This window comes from Arachis hypogaea, chromosome 18 (genome assembly GCF_003086295.3).
Source record: "Arachis hypogaea cultivar Tifrunner chromosome 18, arahy.Tifrunner.gnm2.J5K5, whole genome shotgun sequence".
Taxonomy (NCBI): domain Eukaryota; kingdom Viridiplantae; phylum Streptophyta; class Magnoliopsida; order Fabales; family Fabaceae; genus Arachis; species Arachis hypogaea.
Window position 1 is genome coordinate 30,003,355 of NC_092053.1, and position 8,058 is coordinate 30,011,412.

General features: G+C 41.9%; 1 non-coding gene across 1 annotated transcript; it reads left to right on the forward strand.

Moving 5' to 3' along the window:
- Positions 1–7,456: 7,456 nt before the first annotated feature.
- LOC112774310 (small nucleolar RNA R71) lies at positions 7,457–7,564 on the forward strand. Its single transcript, XR_003188805.1, has one exon. It is a non-coding gene; the product is annotated as a small nucleolar RNA R71 (small nucleolar RNA).
- The last annotated feature ends 494 nt before the right edge of the window (positions 7,565–8,058 follow it).

The window sequence follows — 8,058 nt, forward strand, 5'->3', positions numbered from 1 at the left end:
TTTTGGGCTTAGCTGGCTACTACTGGAGATTCATCAAAGGCTTTTCACAAATAGCTTTGCCATTGACAAGGTTAACCCGCAAGGACGTGCCATTTGTTTGGACTTTTGAGTGTGAGGAGAGCTTTCAAGCATTGAAGCAAAAGTTGACCACCGCGCCTGTGTTGGTGTTACCTGAGCCGAGTGAACCATTTGAGGTGTATTGTGATGCCTCACTAAAGGGTCTGGGGTGTGTGCTGATGTAGCACCGGAATGTGGTGGCGTATGCCTCACGACAGTTGAGGCCTCACGAAGTCAATTACCCGACGCACGACTTGGAACTCGCTGCGGTTGTGTTTGCGCTAAAGGTGTGGAGGCATTACCTCTATAGGGTTAAGTTCCGAGTTTTCTCTTATCACAAGAGCTTGAAATACCTCTTTGATCAGAAAGAGCTTAATATGCGGCAGAGGAGGTGGATGGAGTTACTGAAGGACTACGACTTTGAGTTGAATTACCATCCGGGGAAAGCAAATGTAGTGGCGGAAGTGTTAAGTCGAAAGTTGTTGTATGCTGCTTGGATGATGCTTCGAGAAGAGGAGTTGCTCAAGGCATTCGAGAGTCTGAAGATCGGTGTTCAAGAAGTGTCAGGGACTCTGTGTTTGAGTCGATTACAAATCTCAAGTGACTTTAAATCCAAACTCCTAAAGGCTCATCAAAACGATGATGTGTTACCGAAGGTGTTGCTAGCTATTGAGCAAGGGAAGCAGTGGAGAGTGTCATGGGATCAAGATGGGTTATTGGTGCGCAGAAATTGTGATTACACTTTGATTATGTAAAATTCATCGCTCTTTCTTTCCCTGGTAATGACGCCAAAAACATGATGCCAATACCATGGTTCACAACTTCACACAACTAACCAGAAAGTGCACTGGGTCGTCCAAGTAATACCTTACGTGAGTAAGGGTCGAATCCCACGGAGATTGTTGGTATGAAGCAAGCTATGGTCACCTTGTAAATCTCAGTCAGGCAGATATAAAATAGTAATGGGGTTTTCGAAAATAATTAATAAAATAGGGATAGAAATACTTATGTAAATCATTGGTGAGAATTTCAGATAAGCGAATAGAGATGCTTTCGTTCCTCTGAACCTCTGCTTTCCTGCTATCTTCATCCAATCAGTCTTACTCCTTTCCATGGCTGGCTTTATGTAATGCATCACCATTGTCAAGGGCTACTTTCGGTCTTCTCTCAGGAAAATGATCCAAATGCCCTGTCACGGCACGGCTAATCGTCTGGAGGCATCACCCTTGTCAATGGTTACATCCTATCCTCTCAGTGAAAATGGTCAATGCACCCTGTCACGGCACGGCTATTCATCTGTCGGTTCTCGATCGTGCTGGAATAGGATTTACTATCCTTTTGCGTCTGTCACTACGCCTAGCAATCACGAGTTTGAAGCTCGTCACAGTCATTCAGTCATTGAATCCTACTCGAAATACCACAGATAAGGTTTAGACTTTCCGGATTCTCTTGAATGCCGCCATCATTCTAGCTTACACCACGAAGATTCCGATTAAGAGATCTAAGAGATACTCATTCAATCTAATGTAGAACGGAAGTGGTTGTCAGGCACGCGTTCATAGGGAATGATGATGATTGTCACGTTCATCACATTCAGGTTGAAGTGCGAATGAATATCTTGGAAGCGAAATAAGATGAATTGAATAGAAAACAGTAGTACTTTGCATTAATCTTTGAGGAACAGCAGAGCTCTACACCTTAATCTATGGAGTGTAGAAACTCTACCGTTAAAAATACATAAGTGAATGGAGTTCATTGGTCTCAGCCCCAGAGGGGAACCGGAGTAACCAAGACTGTGAATACAATGATAAAAAGTTCTATTTATAATAAACTAGTCACTAGGGTTTACAGAAGTAAGTAATTGATGCATAAATCCACTTCTGGGGCCCACTTGGTGTGTGCTTGGGCTGAGCTTTAACTTTCCACGTGCAGAGGCCATTTGTGGAGTTGAACGCCAGGTTTTGATCCATTTCTGGCGTTCAACTCTGGTTTTTGATCCCTTTCTGGCGCTGAACTCCAGAATTGGGCAGAGAGCTGGCGTTGAACGTCAGTTTGCGTCATCTAAAATTGGGCAAAATATGGACTACTATACATTGCGGGAAAGCCCTGGATGTCTACTTTCCAACGCAATTGGAAACGCGCCATTTCGAGTTTTGTAGCTCCAGAAAATCCACTTTGAGTGCAGGGAGGTCAGAATCCAACAGCATCAGCAGTCCTTCTTCAACCTCTGAATCTGATTTTTGCTCAAGTCCCTCAATTTCAGCCAGAAAATACCTGAAATCACAGAAAAACACACAAACTCATAGTAAAGTCCAGAAATGTGAATTTAACATAAAAACCAATGAAAACATCCCTAAAAGTAACTAGATCCTACTAAAAACATACTAAAAACAATGTCAAAAAGCGTATAAATTATCCGCTCATCACAACACCAAACTTAAATTGTTGCTTGTCCCCAAGCAACTGAAAATCAAATAGGATAAAAAGAAGATAATATACTATAAATTCCAAACTATCAATGAAACATAGCTCCAATTAAATGAGCGGGACTTATAGCTTTTTGCCTCTTGAATAGTTTTGGCATCTCACTTTATCCATTGAAGTTCAGAATGATTGGCATCTATAGGAACTCAAAGTTCAGATAGTGTTATTGATTCTCCTAGTTCAGTATGATGATTCTTGAACACAGCTATTTTATGAGTCTTGGCCGTGGCCCTAAGCACTTTGTTTTCCAGTATTACCACCGGATACATAAATGCCACAGACATATAATTGGGTGAACCTTTTCAGATTGTGACTCAGCTTTGCTAAAGTCCCCAATTAGAGGTGTCCAGGGTTCTTAAGCACACTCTTCTTTTTCTTTGGACCTTGACTTTAACCGCTCAGTCTCAAGTTTTCACTTGACACCTACACGCCACAAGCACATGGTTAGGGACAGCTTGGTTTAGCCGCTTAGACCAGGATTTTATTCCTTTAGGCCCTCCTATCCACTGATGCTCAAAGCCTTGGGATCCTTTTTATTTACCCTTGCCTTTTGGTTTTAAGGGTTATTGGCTTTTTTTGCTCTTGCCTCTTGGTTTTAAGAGCTTTTGGCTTTTTCTGCTTGCTTTTTCTTTTTCTTTCTATTTTTTTTCGCCTAATTTTTTTTTCTGCAAGCTTTGTTCTTTGCTGCTTTTTCTTGCTTCAAGAATCATTTTTATGATTTTTCAGATTATCAAATAACATGTCTCCTAATCATCATTCTTTCAAGAGCCAACATATTTAACATTCCTAAACAACAACTTCAAAAGACATATGCACTGTTCAAGCATACATTCAGAAAACAAGAAGCATTGTCACCACATCAATATAATTAAGCTAAGTTCAAGGATAAATTCAAAACTCATGTACTTCTTGTTCTTTTGAATTAAAACAGTTTTTATTTAAGAGAGGTGATGGATTCATAGGACATTCATAACTTTAAGACATAGTTACTAACTACTAATAATCATGTAATGAAGACACAAACACAGATAAGCATTTAACATAGAAAACGAAAAACAGAAGAAATAAGAACAAGGAATGAATCCACCTTAGTGATGGTGGCGTTTCCTTCTTGAGGAACCAATGATGTCCTTGAGCTCTTCTATGTCTCTTCCTTGTCTTTGTTGCTCCTCCCTCATTGCTTTTTGATCTTCTCTTATTTCATGGAGCATGATGGAGTGCTCTTGATGTTCCACCCTTAATTGTCCCATGTTAGCACTTAATTCTCCTAGGGAGATGTTGATTTGCTCCCAATAATTTTGTGGAGGAAAATACATTTGAGGCATCTCCGGGATCTCATGGTGATGAGCTTCCTGCGCCTCTTGAGCTCCATGAATGGGCTCTCTTGCTTGCTCCATTTTTTTCTTAGTAATGGGCTTCTCTTCCTTAATAGGAATGTCTCCTTCTATGAAAGCTCCAGCTGAGTAACATAGATGGCAGATAAGATGAGGAAAAGCTAGCCTTGCCATGGGGGATGACTTTTTGGCTATTTTGTAGAGTTCATTAGAGATGACTTCATGAACTTCTATTTCCTCTCCAATCATGATGCTATGAATCATGATGGCCCAATCCACAGTAACTTCAGATCAGTTGCTAGTGGGAATGATTGAGCATTGAATGAACTCCAACCATCCTCTAGCCACAGGCTTGAGGTCCAATCTTTTTAGTTGAACCGGCTTGCCTTTGGAGTCAATCTTCCATTGAGCTCCTTCCACACATATGTCCATAAGGACTTGGTCCAACCTTTGATTAAAGTTGACCCTTCTAGTGTAGGGGCGTTCATCTCCTTGTATCATGGGCAAGTTGAACGCCAACCTCACATTCTCCGGACTAAAATCTAAGTATTTCCCCCGAACCATTGTAACGTAGTTCTTTGGATCCGGGTTCTTACTTTGATCATGGTTCTTGGTGATCCATGCATTGGCATAGAACTCTTGAACCATTAGGATGCCGACTTGTTGGATGGGATTTGTTAGAACTTCCCAACCTCTTCTTTGAATTTCATGTCGGATCTCCGGATACTCATTTCTTTTGAGTTTGAAAGGGACCTCAGGGATCACCTTCTTCTTGGCCACAACATCATAGAAGTGGTCTTGATGGGCTTTGGAGATGAACCTTTCCATCTCCCATGACTCGGAGGTGGAAGCTTTTATCTTCCCTTTCCCCTTTCTAGAGGATTCTCCGGTCTTAGGTGCCATCAATGCTAATGGAAAAACAAAAAGCTTATGCTTTTACCACACCAAACTTAGGATATTGCTCGCCCTCGAGCAATAAAAGAAAGAATAGAGGAAGAAGAAGAAGAAAATATGGAGAAAAGAGGTGAAGTGTGTTTCGGCCAAGTAGAGAAGAAAGTGTTGTGTTGTGTGAAAATGAGGAAGAATGGAGGGCTATATATAGGGGAGGGAGGGGAGTTAAGGTTCGGCCATTTAGGGTGGGTTTGGGTGGAAAATTGGTTTTGAATTTCGAAGGTAGGTGGAGTTTATGAGGTAGGTTTATGGGGAAGAGTGGATGGGTGTGAGTGGTGAAGAGGTGATGGAGAAGAGAGATTGAGGTGATTGGTGAAGGGTTTTTGGGAAAGGGTGTTTATGGGATTGTGTGAAAGAGAGGTGAGAAGAAGTGAGTGGAGGTAGGTGGGGATCTTGTGGGGTCCACAGATCCTGAGATGATCCTGTGGGATCCACAGATCTTGAGATGATCCTGTGGGGTCCACAGATCTTGAGATGATCCTGTGGGATCCACAGATCCTGAGGTGTTCAAGGATTTACAACCTTGCACCAAATTAGGCATGTAAAATGCCCTTGCAAACAACTCTGGGCGTTCAGTGCCAGGTTGGTGCCCATTTTGGGCGTTCAACGCCCATTTGTTGGCCATTTCTGGCGTTGAACGCCAGAACCATGCCTGTTCTGGGCGTTCAGCGCCCAGACACTGCCCATTTTGGGCGTTCAGCGCCAGAACCATGCTCTATTCTGGCGTTGAACGCCAGACAGATGCTTCCTCCAGGGTGTGATTTTTCTTCTACTGTTTTTGATTCCGTTTTTAATTTTTTTTGTTTATTTTGTGACTCCACATGATCATGAACCTATAAAGACATATAACTAAGAAAAATATGGTTAGATAAATAAAAAGTGGGTTGCCTCCCAACAAGCGCTTCTTTAATGTCAATAGCTTGACAGTGGGCTCTCATGGAGCCTCACAGATGTTCAGAGCATTGTTGAGACTCTCCAACACCAAACTTAGAGTTCGGATATGGGAGTTCAACACTAAACTTAGAGTTTGGTTGTGGCCTCCCAACACCAAACTTAGAGTTTGACTGTGGGGGCTTTGTTTGACTCTGCTTTGAGAGAAGCTTTTTATGCTTCCTCTCCATGGATGCAGAGAGAGATCCTTGAGTTGTAAACACAAGGTTGTCCTCATTCAATTGAAGGATTAATTCTCCTCTGTCCACATCAATCACAGCTCTTACTGTGGCTAGGAAAGGTCTTCCTAGGATGATGGATTCATCCTCTTCCTTTACAGTATCCAGGACTATGAAATCAGCAGGGATGTAAAGGCCTTCAACCTTTACTAACACGTCCTCTACTTGTCCATAAGCCTGTTTTCTTGAATTATCTGCCATCTCTAATGAGATTTTAGCAGCTTGCATCCCATAGATTCCCAGTTTCTCTATTACAGAGAGGGGCATGAGGTTTATCCTTGAACCAAGGTCACACAGAGCCTTAAAGATCATGGTGCCTATGGTACAAGGTATTATGAAATTTCCAGGATCCTGTCTCTTCTGAGGCAATGTCAGTTGATCCAGACCACTTAGTTCATTGGTAAACAAGGGAGGTTCATCTTCCCAAGTCTCAATACCAAATAATTTGGCATTCAGCTTCATGATTGCACCAAGAAACTTGGCAGTTTGCTCTTCAGTGACATCCTCATTCTCTTCAGAAGAGGAATACTCATCAGAGCTCATGAAGGGCATAAGGAGGTTCAATGGAATCTCTATGGTCTCTAGATGAGCCTCAGAGTCCTTTGGTTCCTCAGAGGGAAGCTCCTTATTGGTCACTGGACGTCCCAGGAGGTCTTCCTCCTTGGGATTCACGTCCTCCTCTCCTTCTTTGGGTTCGGCCATGGTGCTTATGTCAATGGCCTTGCACTCTCCTTTTGGATTCTCTTCTGTATTGCTTGGGAGAGTACTTGGAGGGATTTCAGTGATCCTTTTACTCAGCTGGCCCACTTGTGCTTCCAAATTTCTAATGGAAGACCTTGTTTCATTCATGAAACTTGCAGTGGCCTTGGATAGATCAGAGACTAAGTTTGCTAAATTAAAAGTATTTTGTTCAGAGTTCTCTGTCTGTTGTTGAGTGGATGATGGAAAGGGTTTATTATTATTAAACCTGTTTCTTCCACCATTATTAAAGCCTTGTTGAGGCTTTTGATCCTTCCATGAGAAATTTGGATGATTTCTCCATGATGAGTTATAGGTGTTTCCATAAGGTTCACCTAAGTAATTCACCTCTGCTATTGCAGGATTCTCAGGATCATAAGCTTCTTCTTCAGGAGAAGCCTCTTGAGTACTGTTGGATGCAGTTTGCATTCCATTCAGACTCTGAGAAATCATATTGACTTGCTGAGTCAATATTTTGTTCTGAGCCAATATGGCATTCAGAGTATCAACTTCAAGAACTCCCTTCTTTATAGGCGTCCCATTACTGACAGGATTCCTCTCAGAAGTGTACATAAACTGGTTATTAGCAACCATGTTAATGAGTTCTTGAGCTTCTGCAGGCGTTTTCTTTAGGTGAATGGATCCACCTGCAGAAGTATCCAATGACATCTTTGATATCTCAGATAAACCATCATAGAAGATATCCGGGATGGTCCATTCTGAAAGCATGTCAGAAGGACACTTTTTGGTCAGCTGCTTGTATCTTTCCCAAGCTTCATAGAGGGATTCACCTTCTTTCTGTCTGAAGGTTTGAACATCCACTCTAAGCTTGCTCAGCTTTTGAGGAGGAAAGAACTTGGCTAAGAAAGCCGTGACCAGCTTATCCCAAGATTTCAGGCTGTCTCTGGGTTGAGAGTCCAACCAAATTCTAGCTCTGTCTCTTACAGCAAATGGGAAAAGCATGAGCCTGTAGACTTCAGGATCTACTCCATTAGTCTTAACAGTATCACAGATCTGCAAGAATTCAGTTAAGAACTGAAAAGGATCTTCAGATGGAAGTCCATGAAACTTGCAGTTATGCTGCATTAGAGAAACTAATTGAGGTTTCAGCTCAAAGTTGTTTGCTCCAATGGCAGGAATGGAGATGCTTCTTCCATGTAAATTGGAATTAGGTGCAGTAAAGTCACCAAGCATTCTCCTTGCATTATTATTATTTTCGGCTGCCATCTCCTCTTCCTGTTCGAAAATTTCTGAAAGGTTATCTCTGGATTGTTGTATTTTAGCTTCTCTTAGTTTCCTTTTCAGAGTCCTTTCAGGTTCTGGAT